Here is a 9,580-nt window from a genome sequence, read left to right on the forward strand (position 1 = left end):
GGAATGCTCGTCGTGTCCATAGGCGGCATAGGCCCGGGCATCGGCATCGGCGGCATGTCGCCGGAGGGCGGCGGCGGCGGCATTGTCATCGGCGGAATCGTCGCCATCGTCTATCTCTGCACCGCTACAACTTTCTTGGTGATGGGAGCCGTAGCTACTGCCACCACTGCCATTGCCGCCGCCGTTGCTTTTGCCCCTAGCGCCGTCGCCGTTGGCATTGATGCCCATTGCTTGGAGGCACCCGTTTATCACCTGTCGCGCGACTTTTTTATTTCTTCAGTAGGGTCGGTGCGAAAAGTGATTAACAATTAAATATTTATAGTTTTATCGTACGTTGTGATCGAATGTGGCCTAACACTTAATGACACATGATTTATACTGGTTCAAGCAACGTGCCTTATGTCCAGTTTGAGTCGGTTGGTGACTTTATTCCTGAGCCCAAGAGCTCAAAGTTTGCAGTAGGGTTACAAATGAAAAGGAGTAAGATGGGGGTATCAGAGGTCTAGTCGGACTCCGGACCGAAAGGCCGAGAGTGACGGGAGCCCCGACGTATGCTAAGTGTTTGAACGTCTGTTGTTCGTTGGAATCATTGGTTGTTTGTATCGTGTCGACAGAATATCGTCGGCAGTTCTCCGATGGATATCCCATAAGGTAGATTGATCGACAGAGAGGCGTGTAATCAAGAATAAGAAGGCAACAGAGACACACGAGTTAGACAGGTTCAGACCGTCAGTACGACGTAATACCCTACTCCTGTGGTCTGTTGGATTGTATTGGCTATCATATAATATTGCGTGAGTTTGGAGAGGGTCCCTGTCCGCCTTATATAGTCTGGGGGCAGGATTACAAGTCGGTTAGATCTGAGAAATAATCGGAAAGTAATAACAGATTACAGAAATCTTGGGATCATACGTATCCTAACAGATCTCGTAGTATATTCAGAATATCTTCCCGGTGTCTTACGGGAGACGCCGAGCAGCATCGTGCCCCGCAAGGCTTCGTCTTTCGGGCTGGGCCGCCCCTAGGGGCGTAGCCCATGTGGTCTGTCTTGGATATCCGGGGTCGTACCCCCCACAGCTAGTCCCCAAGCGCCTGTATCCATTGTGCAACGCCGTCTTGAGCTTGTTCGAGCAGGTGCGAACAAAGCCAAGCAGTCAAACTCATTGTCCGACCATCGTGATAAGTTGTCGAGCAGTTGTGAGCAGTTGTCGGGCAGCGTGAACCGTCGCCGAGCAGCGTGAACCGTCGCTGAGCAGTGTGAACCGTCGTCGAGCAGTGTGAGTCATCGCCGTGCAGTGTGAACCATCGCCGAGCCGCGTGAGCTGTCGCCGAGCAGTGTAACCCAAGTACGACTTGCCATAAGGGTGTAAGGAGCTAAAGTTCAGAATCGAAAATTTCTTCGCAGTGGGCCAAGTGTGCCCACTTAGAGTCCGACCATGAGAAAGGGAGATAGTCTTCTTCAGCTTCAAGAGGTGCGGAGTCTTCCAGATTAAAGCAAACACACTCACCGCAAGGTGAAGCGTGCCCACTTAGTCTTCGAGCCTGACAGTAGATGACGTAGTCATGTGGTGCCAGGGTCCAAAGTAGAAGAATAGTAAAAGACCAGCCGAGCAGGCAGCTAGTCCCCGGGCGTAGCCCCGAGGTGAGAGAAAGCACATTCACCGCAAGGTGAAGTGTGCCCACTTAGTCTCCAAGCCTGACAGTAGGTGACGTGGTCACGTGGTGACAGGGTCAGAAACAGCAGTCGACTGAAGAAAAATCCCCAATGCGGTGAAGAACCAAGACGTAATGCTGATGCAGTCCCCGAGCCACAAGAGGAAATCTTAGAGAAAACAAATCGCGGAGAAAATATCGGAGAAAGGGCTGTACAATAGTAATTAATGAGCCATAACGATTGACAGAGAAGTCGACGAATATTCGGTGAGCCGCAACAAATTGCAGAGATAAATCAGCGATACGGGTCGCGGTTGTGTGAAAGTCCAGGTAACGGCCCACCTTGCTGTTGTGGAGAATTCAGAGAGGCACAAATCGTGGGAGCGATTTCCCAAAAACCGTCGAATGCGAAAAGGTGGGGGTAGTACTTTATAAATGCTCTGTCGTACCCCACGCTCCCACCTTTGCCACTTTGCCATTTCATCTTCCTCCTCATCCCTCGCATTTTTAGATCCACATCCACGTGCGCTTCCGCCGCCAGTCTCCATCCAGATCTGAGAGATGGCGCCTAAGAGGTGAGCTACGAACCCAAAGAAGGCAAGCCCAAAGAAGGCAAGCGTCAGAGCCAGTCGTGACGAAGAGTGGGTGCCGTCGCGCACGGGAGAGGCGGACCTCAATAGATTGGTGGAGGCGGGCGTTCTTCCTGACCGTGTCACCGTCGGATGGCGGCCAGCCAGTGGTGAGCCCTTCTCAATGCCCCATACTGATGAAGCAGTTGTGTTTGAGGATTATTTCTGGCCAAGGTTGGGATTTTCTGTTCATCCTTTTTTGAGGGATCTGTTGGAGTTCTGGGCACTTAGTCTGTGCAATCTCCACCCAAACACCATCTTACACATCTTGATCTTTATCCACTTTTGCAAAGAATATATGGGGATTCTTCCGCACTTCAACCTCTTTAGACACCTGTTCTGGTTGAAGAAGAAAGGCGGCAGCTGTTCCAAGGTGGTCGGCGGTGTATATCTGCAACTCCGTGATGGGATGGCGAGCGAGTACATCACTGTACTGCTGAATACTTTGCTGAAGGGGTAGAACGCCAAGTGGTTCTACATGAAGCAGAGCCACATTGCAATCCGCTTCGACGTCGACCACATCCCTGAGAGCCAAAAGAGCTGGTCGGAGAAGCCAAGCAGTGCTGACATGGAGCAAGTTAGGGAGCTCCTTGGCTTAATGAAGGGCATGAAGACCAATGGTGGACTCATGGCGGCGAGCTTCATAGTGCACCGCGTCTAGCCCTGCAAGGAGAGGGCCCATGCAGCCTTTGATTTCAAGGGGAAGACCGACAGTACCCGACAGAGGACAGAGATGCTGTCGAGGGATGTTGTGTAGGAGCGGGCCGCAGAGCTATTCGCTCAACTTGCCTCATTCAACTTGCCAAGGCAGACGAGACCCTTTCACTGCCAGAATCTACCTCCTCAGGTAAATATCTCAATTGTGTGTTCCTGATGCTTTTTATCTTTTGTCATTGCCGAGCAGTGGACTAATTCACTTATGCGAAGATCCATTCGCAGGAAAGAGCGGTGTATTTCTCGAGCATGTCGAGGGGCGATTGGCCATCGGTAGTAGATGCCCGACCATTGACGTAGCCTGAGGAGGGAGCCGTCAGCATCTCGTCAGAGAGTCCATCCTCGGTGTCAAAGAAGGTCTAGGGGAAGAGGGCAGCGGCAGACGAGCCAGCCCGGAAGAAGAGAAAGACGGCGGGTGCCGCTCCCCTCAAGCCGGGCGGCATCTCGCTTGGCAGTGACTAGACCACTCGGGACTCAGAGCACCGCGATGTTCGAGTGGTCGGATGACGATGAAGTTCTAGTGGCTCCTCCACCGAGCACGAAGGCACCTCCGCGCACCGCGTGCGCGGAGGAACAATCGACGGGAGGGTAGGGAGTCCCCCAACAGCAAGTAATAGGAGTCCTCGAGTAGCAAGTGAAAGGAGTCCTCGAGCAGTAGGCAAGGGGAGTTCTGGAGCGGCGGGTGGAGGGAGTCCCCGAGCAGCAGGTGAGGGGAATCCTAGAGCAACGGGCAGAGGAGAGGATGACGGTGGAGACCGTGAGACCTCCTCCCCAAGATGTAGGAATCGACCCCAAGGCCGCCACTGGGGGCTCGGGTAGGCAGCGCCGGTTCAGAAAAATCTACCAGAAAGCCGCTATGTAAGTACCATTGTCTTGGAGTTATTTGGTTGTCATATCCTTATCCTTTTTTTGGTGATTGACGAGCTGATCTGATGTTGAGCGAGGCGTATAGAGGAGTCAACCCCGCCCGTCCAGACTGACGAGCAACCGAAGGCTGGTCCTAGGGCAGAAGAGATGCCGGTAGACCCCATCTCGGAGTCCCTGGGTGCTCGGTGGCCTATGGATGAGTCAACCGTCGCTGCTGGCAGACTTGGCGGCGGTGAACAGTTGACGCTGATGGTGGATGGGTCAGCGACGATGCCTAGGGCAACGGCGGAAACTGCTAGGTCTTCCACGGCGAACGCAGGAGATGCCGGTGCCATGCCTGAGTCTGGGGCGGCGAAGTCGGTGGCACCCGAGGAGCAAACAGTGCCCCCCAAGGCGTCGTAGGGCATGGTCGGACCCGTTGTTCGGCCATGGAGCCCTCGATGGTGCCTCCAGACATGGCGGAGGAGGACGAGGTGGAAGAGATCAAACGTGAGGAATCTCGACCCCAAGCTATCCGAATCCTCCATAGATGTGGCGACGAGGTGGTGGTTGTTGAGGAGGACACCACTAGGGAGCTAAGGAGACTAGAGTCGGCCCTTGCCAGAGTGATGAAACAAATCAAAGTCAGTACTGCATCTATAATATTCATCTTTGTCGTTGGAGATTATTCTTCTTCATAATCTTGGCATTTTTGCAGGGGATAACTCGGACTGTCGAGCAGCGGTGCCAGCTGATAAAGAGGATGGAGCCCCTCACCAAGGAGAATGAAAAACTCAATGAGGCGATGAACCTTATGGAGAGAAACATCCAAAGGGCCCAGCGCGAGCAAGACCTTGCTGAATCCAACACACGGGACCTAGAGTACCAGAAGGGCATCCTATCCAAGCAGCTGGCGACTGTGTTTGAGCAGCTATGAGGCAAGTCGAGCAGCTGGTGAGTGCTTCCATGCAAATGGAGCAGAAGTCCGAGCAGCTCAGAAACGTCTTCGAGCAGAAAGCAGGTATGGCACATCGGCGAATGTGTTTTGTATTATTGAAAAACCATATTGTGGCTGACGATCATTATGCTTGCAGAGCAAGATGCGGAGCTTGGCTAGCTACACCAAAACATCGAGCAACTCCGAGAGGAGAAGGCGAAGGAGTTAGGGCGAGCGGACAAACTGGCCGAGGAGCTGAAGGGTGAGTACTTCCTGGTTGGAGTAACTGTTGAAGTAGTTTTCTTGCTTGATGGAACCTTGTAATGCTTATAGACTATCGTCAAAAGGTCAAGGCACAGTTTGATGTGCTGGTATAGGAGGCCAGGACCCAAAGGGACAAGTTCGATGCCGTAGTCGCTGGAGTCAAACCGATGCTCGACTGCGTCGACCTGGAAGCGGCTCCTCAGCCCTACGGCAGGCCGCCGCGTTCGGACACCATCATCAAGAGGTGCAAGGCGGCGTGGGAGAACTTCAAGAGCTTCAACCACGATGCTATTGTTACTGCCAGTACCCATGCCCTTGCGGTGGTCTGGTCCTGCTATCCAGCTGTTGACCTTCAGGCGATAGGGGCCGGATTCGCCGAAGAGATGGGCGAGGCGGAGCACCAGCGGCTGGAGGATGAGGTGGAGGACGTGGCAAAGAAGCTGGCCGGCGACATCGACCTATTCGGTGAGACAGACAGCGATGGCAAAGCTCGGTGATCTGCTCGGAGAGTATGCTATAATAGAGTAGTTAAAAACGCGCAAGGGCGCAGACAGACATTTATGTGTATGTATAAATGTTGACATGTGCATGTTTGTAGTTTGTAGTGTTGCGGTGAAGAAATCATTGTAGTATTAACCCTAATGCAATTATACGCAGTATAAGTAGCATCTGAGCAGTTAGTTCGTTACTAATATCTTTGGCCTTAGCTAGCCCATAGTCCATAACGTCGAGTGCGGAGCCCATGCACATGTAGGAGGAATAGGCATGACCAAGAAACCATAGCTGACCACCCATAACGCAGAGCACGAAGCTCGTAGCATGTGTAGGGAGAGATCGGAGACTGGGTCTTCTCCATAGAGAACGGAGCGGAACGTGTGCTGCTCGGCGGTTGGCGAAATAACTTGGAAACAAACATAGTATAAATGGCGTTTGAGCAGTTAGTTCTTCACTGAGCTCTTGGCCTTGGCTAATCCATAGTCCATAACGTCGAGTGCGGAGCCTGTGCACGTGTAGGAGTAACAGACGTGACCAAGGAACCACAGCCGACCACCCGTAACGCAGAGCGCGGAGCCCGTAGCACATGTAGGGAGAGATCGAAGATTGGGTCTTCTCCATAGAGCACAGAACAGAATGTGTGCTGCTCGGTGGTTGGCGAAACATTTCAGAGATATGGAGAAACACGGTGGAGTGTTTATAGCAATCACATGTTGGAGATGTGGAGAAACGTGATGGGGCAGTTATGGCAATCTCGTACTGGAGTTCATTAAGGAGTAGCTTGGAGCTCGGTGACCATAAGTGGAGATTAAATCATAATAGAGAAAAAATGGAGACAAATTATGGTGACCAAAACTTTATTCATTATGGAGTGGAGAATACATATCTGGAGTGTTTCACAGATAGAAACGTATAAGGTGCTCGATGTGCCATGAATTGGGAATGTCGATTTCGTCCAAGTCACATAGCTGGTAAGACCCTAGTCAGGTAACCTCTTTGACCACGTAAGGCCCTTTCCAGGAGGAGGAGAGCTTGTGCATCCCATCGGTTTTTTGCTTTCTACGAAGAACGAGGTCGCCGATAGCAAATGAACGACCTTTGATGTTGCGGTTGTTGTATCTCCACAAGCCTTCTAGATATTTGGTTGTGTGGACACAGGTGATCAGGCATTCCTCCTCGGCCCTGTCCATGTCCTCTGTCCGAATAGCTATGGCTTGCTCTTCATCATAATGTTCCACCCTAGGAGCTCAGAAGGCAATGTCCGCTGGTAGTATGGCTTCTGAGCCATAGACCAAGAATTATGGAGACACACCTGTGCTGTGACTAGCTTGAGTGTGTAGTCCCCACCATAGCTGGTAGCTCTTTGAGCCATCTGCATGGATTCTTTTCTTGTTTTTGATATAGCCTCTTTTTGAGGGCATCAAGGATCATGCCGTTCACTCGTTTGACCTGGCCGTTGGCTCTGGGATGGGCAACAGAGACGTATTTGACAGAGATGCATCGGTCTTCGTAGAAGTTCCAAAAATGATGACCAATGAATGTGGTTTCGAGGTCTATGATAATGCTGTTCGGGAGACCGAATCTGTGGATGATATCTTCGAAGAGCCCAACTGCCTTCTTTGCAGTGGCTGAAACAAGCGGTTTGTATTCGATCCACTTGGATAACTTATCAATGGCAACATACACATACCAGAAACCACCTGGCGCTGGCTTGAAAGGCCCGATCATGTCCAGTTCCTAGCATGCAAAAGGCCATGAAGCTAGGATGGTCTGCAGTTCTTGTGTCGACACATGTATTTGCTTGGCGAAAAATTGACATCCTTCACATCGTCGGACGAGGTCCTCTGCATCAGAGATGGCCGTGGGCCAGTAAAAACCAGTTCAGAAAGCTTTGCCGACCAGGTTTCTCGAGGCCGTGTGGTTGCCGCAGGAACCAGAGTGAATTTCGAGAAGTAGCTTCACTCCCTCTTCTTGGGTGATGCATTTCTGCAGTATCCCTTCCTTGGCACTTTTCCTCATCAAGTTGCCATCCACCAGCACGTAATGCTTGCTTCGATGGATTAGGCGTTTGGTTTCAGTCTTATCGGCGGGTACTTTGGCGCTGTTGAGGTACTTGATGAATTGTTCCCTCCAATCGGCGACTGGCGAAGGTACTGTAAATACCAGCTGCTCGGCGTAGGGAATCTCTTGAACTTCCTTCTCTTCTTTAATGGATGGCGCCAAAAGATCTTGAACGAAGACCCTAGGTGGAATCACGGCGCGAGAAGAGCCTATCTTGGATAGGTGGTCGGCGGAGCTAATTTTGATCTCGTACCACGTGGTGGTACTCGATACCGTAAAATTTCCCTTCAAGCTTCCTGATTTTGGCGCAATATGCATCCATCTTTTGACAGGAGCAGGACCAGTCTTTGTTGAGCTGGTTGATCACCAGCGCGGAGTCCCCGTATACCATGAGGCATTTGACGCTGAGCTCAACGGCTATACGGAGTCCGTGGAGACACACTTCATATTCGACGGCGTTGTTGGAGGCCAGAAAATGTATTCGGAGAACGTATCGGAGCTTGATGTTGAGGGCACCGTCGAAGTACATCACCCAGTGTTCGGGGCAAGTAGTGGCGATGGGCTCTTGGATCTCGGTCCACTCAGCAACGAAATCAGCGAGCGCCTGAGACTTGATGGTAGGCCTACTTCTGAATTCGATGGAGTAAGTGCCAAGCTCGACAGCCCACTTGATGATGTGGCCGTTGGCCTCTTTATTGCGGACAATGTCCCCCAGAGGGAACTCGGTGACCGCGATGATTTTGTAATACTCAAAGTAATGGCGGAGCTTGCGCGACGTGACCAGAATTGCGTATAGCAGTTTCTGGACTCGAGGATAATGAGTTTTGGACTCATTAAGGACCTCGCTGATGAAGTAAACCGGACATTGCACCTTATAGACGTGCCCAGCCTCCTCGCGTTCGACGATGATAGCTGTGCTAACGACGCGAGAAGTGGTGGCGATGTAGATCAGTAGAGTTTCGTCTAGCCGAGGCACCGTCATGATCGGAGGCTTTGTTAGGAATAACTTGAGCTACTCAAAAGCTACGTCTGCCTCATCCGACCAGGAGAAGCGCTCGAAGGCCTTGAGGAGTTTGAAGAAAGGTAGTCCCGTTTCACCGAGGCATGATATAAAGCGGATGAGAGCAGCCATGCAACCCGTAAGCTTCTGTATATCCTTGACGGATGTTGGCCGTTTCATGTTGGTGACAGCAGAGACCTTGTCGGGGTTGGGTTCGATGCCACGGGCGCTGATGATGTAGCCCAACAGTATACCAGATGGAACTCCAAAGGTGCGCTTTGAAGGGTTCAGCTTCCATTGGTACCTTTTTAGGTTGGCAAATGTTTCTTCGAGGTCGGCGATAAGATCATCGGCGGTCCTGGACTTGATGACCACATCGTTGATGTAAGCTTCGATGTTGCGGCCGATCTATTGATCGAGGCACATCTGGATGGCCCTTTGGTAGGTCGCCTCGGCATTCTTGAGTCCGAAGGACATGGTGGTGTAGCAGTACGCACCGAAGGGCGTGATGAATGATGTCTTGATCTAGTCTTCTTCCTTGAGGGAGATCTGGTGATAGCCAGAGTAATAGTCAAGGAAGGAGAGCAGTTCACAGCCGGCGGTGGAGTCTACAACCTCATCTATCCGAGGCAGACCGAAGGGGTCTTTAGGGCAGTGTTTGTTAAGATCAGTGTAATCAACACACATTCTCCATTCTTTATTCTTTTTTTGAAAGAGAATAGGGTTTGCTAGCCACTCAGGATGATACACTTCTTTTGAATCCGGTAGCTAGGAGCCATTTTATTTCTACCCTAATAGCCTCCTTCTTGTCTGGCGTGAATCGTCAGAGTTTCTGCTTGATCGGTTTAGTAGTCGGCGAGACATTCAAGGAGTGCTCGATCTTCTCCCGTGGTACCCCTGGCATGTCTGCAGGTTTCCAAGCAAACACATCGACGTTGGCACGTAGGAAGGAGACGAGCGTGCTTTCCTATTTGGGGTCAA

Source organism: Miscanthus floridulus, chromosome 18 (assembly GCF_019320115.1).
Source record: "Miscanthus floridulus cultivar M001 chromosome 18, ASM1932011v1, whole genome shotgun sequence".
Lineage (NCBI taxonomy): Eukaryota > Viridiplantae > Streptophyta > Magnoliopsida > Poales > Poaceae > Miscanthus > Miscanthus floridulus.